This window comes from Oryx dammah, unplaced genomic scaffold (assembly GCF_014754425.2).
Source record: "Oryx dammah isolate SB20612 unplaced genomic scaffold, SCBI_Odam_1.1 HiC_scaffold_21, whole genome shotgun sequence".
Lineage (NCBI taxonomy): Eukaryota > Metazoa > Chordata > Mammalia > Artiodactyla > Bovidae > Oryx > Oryx dammah.
In genome coordinates this window covers 36898704-36907206 of record NW_024070205.1, presented here as the reverse complement: position 1 = coordinate 36907206, position 8503 = coordinate 36898704, and the positions used below count along the sequence as shown (strand labels likewise).

Sequence of the window (8503 nt, the reverse complement as noted above, 5' to 3'; positions counted from 1 at the left end):
CTTTTAATTCATTTGTTTTGTTTAAACATCAATATTTATATGAAAATAATTTGAATGTGTAAATTTGTTATATTTGTATGCTCTGTGAAACTTGAAGGATCAGCTAGTAACTGTATAAAGAAATATTGGTTGAACTCTTGTTATGGGCATGGTAGTCTGGACGCTAAGGGAGATACAGACACTGTTTTGACATTTCTGGCCTTTAAAAGTTCATAATCTCATGATTTTGATAACATATTCCTCAATTGTAAGAAAAAAGTTATTAAATCAAAAGTAATATGGACATTAGAGAATATAACAGAAAAAAAGGTATCTTGTATCCTTCTTGCATAGAGAAGGGGAAGAAAAATGAGGGAAGTGGAAGAGGATGGGACAGAAAAGGAGCAGAAAGGCTGGGGAAAGCGGCACAGTATGGCCTCTAAAACTGTGGTTAGTGTCACACTACGCAATTGTTAAGTTAAATGTTGAAAGTGAGACCACGCTTGAAGACACGTGTCCCTTTAAAGGGAAACTGGATGTTCAGAGCAATTCGCATTTTGCCTAAAGGAGGCTGTTTATACTCTCTCCAGAGCAGATCGAGTCAGACTTTCTATAGCAACATTTTAACCAAAGGCAACCTTCTCTACTCGCCCCCGCAATGCATTCACTATCAATACAGATGATATTCTAAGTTTAACGGACCCACAGAGGCCCATCCCTGGGATCTCGGGGTTCGGTGGATCCAGGTTACACAGGACACCAGTTCAAGAGTGGGCCCAACTGCTTCAAAGGTAGCACTATATCCAGTTCCAAGACCCAGGAAGACCACGCCTCTAAATGTTTTGCAACCTTGTCCCTTTCAGATTTTTCAGGGGTCCTGAGTAAACGGGTCTTGCTAAGGATTCCGCCTCGTGTGGCCGCTCCCATTTTTAAACTCAGACTCATGTGTGGGAGAGGCCATTATTTTTACGGGATCACTGTGCTTCTGGAGCAGCTAGGGACAAGCCGAGCTGCTTTACCGCAACGCCGGCTCCATCCTTAGCCCGGGCTCCGCCTTTAGGCTGCCTTCCCCTCGGAGCCCCCGCCCCTCCTCCCTTGCCAACCCCCGACCCGCTCCACCCCTTTGCTCTGAGAGCCTCTAGGCCCTACCCGCAACCGGGTTCCACCCGCCCATCTCGTGGCTCCGCCCCGGGGCCACTTGCCCCGCCCACCCCAAAGGGCCCAGTGAGCTTGCCTGAGCGCTCCGCAGTACCCACCTCTCAGCTGAGAGCTCCGCCCCACTGGCCCACTTAACCAATGAGAGCCACTGAGAATTCCAGGCTGTGCCCATTACATCGTCGGACCGCGCCCCTACGCCGGCCCTCTGCCGCCCTCCACCCCGGGGCGTTGCCGTGACCGCGCCTCCGTCGCCCGCGCGGAGCCAGATGCCGCCCTCTCCGCCGGTCCCTCCCCTGGCGGCCTGGCGCCTCCTTCCCTCCCCGCCGCGGTGACTCACGGAGAGGGAGGCGGAGGCTGAGGCGGCCGCTCCCGCTGCTGCCGCTGCTGCCGCTGCCGCTGCTGCCGTCGCGGCTGCTTGGGCTGTGCGCGTCCCGGAACAGGCCGCCGCGCGCCGCTCTCGGACCCGCAGCCCCCGCCCGCCTGGCCGGGTCGGGCGGCCCAGGTAAGCACCGAGGCCGGCCCGCACCCGCAGTGCCCGGGCCCGCGCCGCTCCGGGGCTCGGGGAGCAGCCAGCCCTTTGTCTCCCGGGGAGGGGCCGCGGACTGCGCCCCCGACCCGACTGGGACCCACCGCCCGTACCACCGGCACGGAGCCCTGGTCTGGGCCGGGTTTCTTGCCCCGCCTGGCCGCCGCTGCCTCCTGCCGCTCGCCGCCCCCGCCCCCGATCCCGCGGCAGACCACCATCGAGCCGTCCTCAACCTCTCCTCCCCCGGAGGTCGCCTCCACAGGTGTCCGAGCCATCCACTCTTGCTCACCCCACCGCATCGGCGTGGTTGTCGCCGCCTATCAGCCTCAGGTCCCGCGCCTTCTTGTCTCTTTCCTCACCTGCACCCCGCTCTAGCATCCTGACTGAACCTCTGTAAAGAGCCCCCCGTATTTCCCCAGACTAAATGCTGCCAGGGTCTGGCCCCTGGGTCGCTCTTCCTCTCTCTAGACTGGCTGAACTGTCGTGTCCCCTGTGAGTGTTCCTGGAAGGTGCAGGTTGTAGGCACATGTCTCGCCTGTATGGCTGGCATGTATCTGTGAACCTGCAAGATTGACCACTGGGAGCCCCAAACTGCACTTCTTGCCTTCTCCTCATCATCCCCACCCCAGTCACCTTCCTGTGTACCTGGTAACCAAGACACCTAGGTCTGGATACCCAGCCTCTTTTAGGCCCCACATGTCTGCCTCTCTGGTGTGCGGAACGTGTCTGAACAGTCCCTGTTGTCAGGTTAGCCCCTGGGAAGGCCCAGGAGGCCTGTGTTGGCTGCAAATCAAGAGTTTTACAAATAACGCGATGTGAGGCTTGCGTCACCTCCTGTCCGAGGATCAAGTATGCTAGTACTGTTAATTACTTTGTCTCCTGTCACTCATGCAACTTAGGAAAGTGTGCCTGGCCGACTGCTGGGTAAATTGAGGCATGGAGGTGTGGCTAAGGGACCTGGAGGCAAGTCAAAGTTAGTCCTTAGGTTCTGACTCTTAGCTCCCTGCTGCAACTACTGGGCTCTAGTTCCTGGCTTTAGACTCTTAAGTGATACTGATCTCTTGGGCCATTAAAGTGTCCAGAGAGACCAAGTTTCCCCTGGTTTAAAGCAGGATTTCGAATTATAAATAAAGGTGCCAGTGTGTCATTCATGGTTTCCTGGTGATGTGAGTGGCCCTCATATATACAAGTCGCCTCCCTGGGATGGAGATTTATCCATTCAGTTATGAGCGCTTCCTATGTGGCTTTCCAGGCACTGGATTCTGGATACATAGCCCCTGCCCTCCTGTAGCTGACATTCTCAAGAGAAAGGGGTAAATAAATAAGCAGACAAAGTAAGTTTAGTAGTGGTAAGTGCTGTGAAGGTGGGAAGAACCGGTTTGGTTTTTTTTTCCCCCAAGTGCAGTTAGAAATCATTGGAGGATTTAAGAAGAGAGGTGATAAAATCTAAGTTTTGAAAGATCATGCTGGCCTCCATATGGAGATTGGATTGTAAGGAGCAGGAATGATTGCCATCATCCCCACCCCAACCGCCTTCCTTTTTCTTGCACCTGGTAACCAAGACACCTAAGTCTGGATACCCAGCCTCTTTTAGACCCCACATGTCTGCCTCTCTGGTGTGCGGAACATGTCTGAGCAGTCCCTGCTGTCAGGTTAGCAGGGACTAACCTGGCAGGTAGAGGCAAGGATGCTAGTTGGAAGACTGACCATGGCAACTGCTGGGCAAAAGATGATGGTGGCTTGAACCAGGGTAGTGGTAGCAGAAGTAAAGAGATGAAACCAGTCTGATCCCCCGGGGAGAGACTGAGAGCGAAACTTCAGGGAACACCGACTGAGACTTAGATGTCTGGCAGAGAATTTCTGGACCTGGCTATCCTCTGGTTTAGCCCAGCAAACTGTACTCAACACCTGTTGTGAGCCAGACGCTGTGCTAGACTCTAGAGATCCTGACGGGAACAGGGTGACTAGGTCTCCACGTTCTGACAAGGTGCTCACAGATGGATCACCTCCTCCTGAAGGGAAGAGGGTTTGTGGGCTTAAAAACCATTTCAAGGAGGAGGAGGGCAGCCCGCACTGGACTTCATTCCCACATCCTGCTGCATTATTTAAATGAGAGCATGATGTTATACGATGTTGCCCAAAGAGGTTGGGACTGATCTTGCAGTGGGTGGGAGAAGTGCTCAGTGGCCATGAACTTGAACCATTAACCGGAATAAAACGTGGATCTCCAGGCTGCGCCAAATCTGTGCTGTCAGAACAGGTTCCGAGCTAGAGGACCGTGGGGGTTATGTAGGTCAGGCCCCTCTTACTGTTGGGCACTAGCCCCCAGAGATGAGTAACTGTTGTTGTTTTTAACATTTATTGTTTATAATTATTTGTTTAGCTGTGCCAGGTCTTCGTTGTGGCATCCGGGATCTTGGATCTTCTTTGCTGCACGTGGATGGGATCTTTAGTTGCAGCATGGAGATTCTTAGTTGAGGCATGAGAACACTTAGTTGCACCATGTGGGAACTAGTTCCCTGACCAGGGATTGAACCCGGGAAGCGTGGAGTTTTAGCCTCTGGACCTAGTCCCCTGAGTAACTCTTTTGAAATCCCATACCAGTCTATACATTTGCTAATGGCACCTGCCACTTTCTACCTCTCTTTCAGCTTCATATGCAGGTGCATGACCCTATGCTTTCTGAGGCCAGGGTCTCTATTGGACTCAGCTTTCCATCTCTCACAGCATCTAAATCCTGCCCGCAAAGTATACTCATCAAGTACTGGTGGACCTGCCTAGGTGTTTCGCAGCACCCGAAACTAGAGCCCAGGAATGCTGACCTTATCTATGTTTTTTGTTTGTTTTTCATTTAAAAAGAAAAATGTGTTTATTTACTTAATGGCTGTGCTAAGTCTTCGTTGCTGCTCTGGCTTTTTCTCTAGTTGCAGTGAGTGGGGCTACTGTCTAGCTGTGGTGCTTGGGCTTCTGTTCTGGTGGCTTTTCATGTTGCAGAGCACAGGTCTAGAGCACAGCCTCAATAGTAGGGGCACACAGGCTTTGTTGCTCTGCGGCAGGTGGGATCTTCCTGGATCAGGGATTGAACCTGTGTCTCCTGCATCGTCAGGTGGATTCTTTACCACTGAGTCACCGGGGAAGCCCTGTCCATGTCCTTTCATCACTTTCCTCTTCATCCAGAGTCTAACACGGGGGTCAGCCCAGCAGTCTCCATGTCACCACGCTCACAGAGCAGGGCAGCCCTTCTTTGATGGGTCGGCTCTCACTCCAGCCCTGCCTACAGGGAACAGCTGCTAAGGGTGCTGAGCAACTAGTTATTCGACACCCAGCAAATATGAAGCAGAGCTCTTAATCAGAGCCCGAGGTCTAAACACAGGACTAGTCCAAACATAGGACTAAACTTGGGTTTGGATCTTGGTTCTGCCATCATGAACTTCATGACCTTCAGCAAGTAACTTAACTGCTCTGTGCCTCAGTTTCCCCATTGAGTTCCTCATGGAGTTGTTGGGAGGATTAAATTACGTAATACCTATTAGAGTCTTAGAACTACACTGAGCCCCTTGGTAAGGGCTTGGTTGAAGCAGTAGTTGTTATTTCACCATTATTTTTTTTATCTACTTAATATCTCCTATCAGAATTTAAGCTCTTTTAGGACAGAGATTTTTGTCTTTTTTTGGTCTACTGTTAAAGTTTGTAGGCACTCCATAAACATTTCTTAAATTGAATGGCTTATTGAGCACCTACTATGTGCCAGGCACTGTTGTAGATGCTGGGAACTGAGCCAAGAACAAGATCACCAAGATGCATGAAATTCATATTCTAGTGGGAGAGACAGATGGTAAACAAGTACACATGTGAATAAAACAGGATGGCGAAAAGAAATGCAGGGAGAATAAAAGAGCAGTGAGATGGAGAATGCCTGGGTCATAACTGAGCTCTGAGGAGGTAACTTTGGTGTGTTTTTTTTAAATGTATTTTTATTTATTTATTTGGCTGCACCGCATCTTGGTCACAGCATGCAGGATCTTTGGTTGTGGCATGCAAACTCTTAGTTGCAGCCTGTGGGATGTAGTTCCGTGACTAGCTGCCCTGCATTGGAAGCACAGAGTCTAAGCCACTGGATCATCAGGCAAGTCCCTAAGGAGGTAATTTTGAGTGGAGACCCAGCTGATGGGCAGAGGGCAGCAAAAGCAACAAGCCCAAGGAAGCTGGAGTGAGCTGAGTAAAGAGCTGGCAGGAGTTAGATCTGTGGCCACGGTGAGGAATTTGGATTTTACTCTTCGATTCTGAACAGGGGGAAGTCACTGCGTGGGAACTTTTCCTGAGGGTCCATCCGAGGAGAGCTTCTCAACACTAGGAAGAGCAGTGAGCATGCTCTCCTTGCCCTGCTTTTGGAAGGCTTTCGGAAGTCAGCAGTGTTGCGTCTATTCCCATCAAGTTTCTCACGTCTCTGGCCTAGAAAGCTGGGAGGCGTGGGAGCCATCAGCTAGGTTAACAAAGGTCCAGGTGTGCATGTCTGTGTGTCCTGCAGATTCCCTCAAGCCGTCTTTTCCTTCTGAGTATGTAGGTAATGGGTAGACATTTCTTGAGTGAATGAGCATCACCAGCTCTTAGCGTCTTGTCCTGTACAGTGGCATGTCCTATGTTTTCTGCTTCTCTCTGCATCAGGAAAAGATTCTTATGGTGGTCGTGACTCGGGTGTAACCTTGGGGTTCTGCTGCTGCTCTTATGTGCGTCAGGGACCCACACACACCTATTTGTCACAGTCTTTTTTTTTTTTTTTTTTTGTGGCTGTGCCACTCAGCTTGTGGGATCTTAGTTCCCTGACCAGGGATTGAGCCCAGGCCCTTGGCAGTGAGACTGCAGAGTCCTAACCACTGGACCACCAGGAAATTCCATGTCACAGTGTCTTTGTTGGAAGTATATCAAGAGTGACTGGGCAGCTTTCCTCTCCCACACCATCCACCACTTCTCTTCCAGTCTCTTGCTGAGTACCACCAGGCCACACTGTCACCTCTGAACACATCCTTTTGGTTATTTGATCTACAGTCCTGTATATCTCTTGACCCAGGAGTATAGTGGTACCTAGAAAGCTCTCTTTAGCCTGGGCTGAGCAGTTGAGAAGCTCAGCAGAGCACTCAGAAATGGTGTTTCAAAGCTAGGAGTTCAGGTCACCAGGAATCCAGAGTTGGCCTCTGGAGACTGGGGGCAGTTGGCCAGCCATTTGGATCCTTACTCAGGCATCCACTTGTCTGTCAGTGTCCGAGATAGCATCTGCTCTGCTAACCTTGAGTGGCCAACATGAGTCAGAATGAATCAAATAGGACTTCTGTGTTGCAAGTCCCTCTCAGGGACCTGGTATATTTCATTGGCAGACTGAGACTTGCTTGTCAGTCACATGTTATCTGTGGCCTTATAGAAACTAAACTTGGAGTGGGTGCCACCTTTTTCTCATGTAACTGTTTTTTTTAAAATTATTATTATGAGAGTGATATGTACTCATTTAGAAAATGAGAAAATGAATGATAATGACATTTTACATATGTTTTCTCATTTAGTCCTCACTGTTAATTTCTGAGGTAAGTAGCATTATTACTGTTTTACATATTCAGAAGGCAATGGCACCCCACTCCAGTACTCTTGCCTGGAAAATCCCATGGACGGAGGAGCCTGGTAGGCTGCAGTCCATGGGGTAGTGAAGAATTGGACACGACTGAGTGACTTCACTTTCACTTTTCACTTTCATGCACTGGAGAAGGAAATGGCAACCCACTCCAGTGTTCTTGCCTGGAGAATCCCAGGGACGGGGTAGCCTGGTGGGCTGCCGTCTATGGGGTCGCACAGAGTTGGACACGACTGAAGTGACTTAGCACACATTCAGAAGCTGAGGCCTGGAAAGGTTAGGTAAGTTGTCTGAGGTCACGCTTTTCATTGTGGTGGTTTCTCTTGTTGCTGAGCTCAGGACAGCAACAAGAAGACATACGGCTCTAGGATGAGCAGGCTCGGTAGTTGCGGCTCATAGGCTCCAGAGCGCGGGCTCAGTAGTTGTGGTCAGAAAACAGAGTCAGGACTCAAGCCCAGTTGATGGCACTCTCATGTGTGAGCTCTGGGCTTCCTATCAGATGCTGTGTTTCAGCAGAAACAACAGAGAAGAAAAAACATCTCCTTAAGCCCAGCGTGGGTGACATTGTGGGGAGGCCAGAGTTAGCACACTGGAGGCTGCTGCAGAGTTTGAATCCTACGCCTTTTTCCCCCATTTCATCTGACCTTGGGCAAGCTAATTAACCTCCCTTCGCCTTACTTTCCTCCATTGTAAATGGAGATAATGATACTTGTGCTTTCATAGCTCCCAGGGCCATTATGATGTTTGAGCCAAAGTGCTTTTGAACTTCTTTTATGAAAGGGCATGGAGCCCCGACTGCTGTTATACTAGGTTGTTAAAGACTGATTATGCCCTGATCCTCCACAAAGCCTTTTCAGGAGGAAGACAACAGTCCCTGGAGGGAAAGGTGTCCTTCCATGGTGGGTGTTGCCGGACCAAACATCGTTTTCCTCCTTCCAAAGTTTCTTAAGGGCTGAAGGTCATGAATGTTTCTCCATTTCTTACTTTCTTATTTAAAAAAAAATTTATTTACTTATTTATTTTTGGCTGTGCTGCTGCTTGGGCTTTCTCTAGTTGTGGCAGCCGGGGGCTATTCTTTGCTGTGGTACAGGAGCTTTTCATTGTGGTGGTTTCTCTTGCTGCTGAGCTCAGGACAGCAACAATAGGACACACGGCTCTAGGATGAGCAGGCTCGGTAGATGCGGCTCATAGGCTCCAGAGTGCAGGCTCAGTAGTTGTGG

General features: G+C 50.3%; 1 protein-coding gene across 3 annotated transcripts in view; it reads left to right on the top strand.

The window, feature by feature from the left end:
• Positions 1 to 1407: 1407 nt before the first annotated feature.
• The window catches only part of CTNNBIP1 (catenin beta interacting protein 1), a 47048-nt gene continuing 39952 nt past the window's right edge, over positions 1408 to 8503 (top strand). Inside the window, exon 1 of one of the 3 annotated variants that reach the window (XM_040263375.1) lies at positions 1408 to 1639. The gene's annotated coding sequence lies outside the window, so the exon portion shown is untranslated. The remainder of the gene's footprint in view (positions 1640 to 8503) is intronic. The other 2 variants (XM_040263379.1, XM_040263380.1) reach the window with 2 other exon arrangements.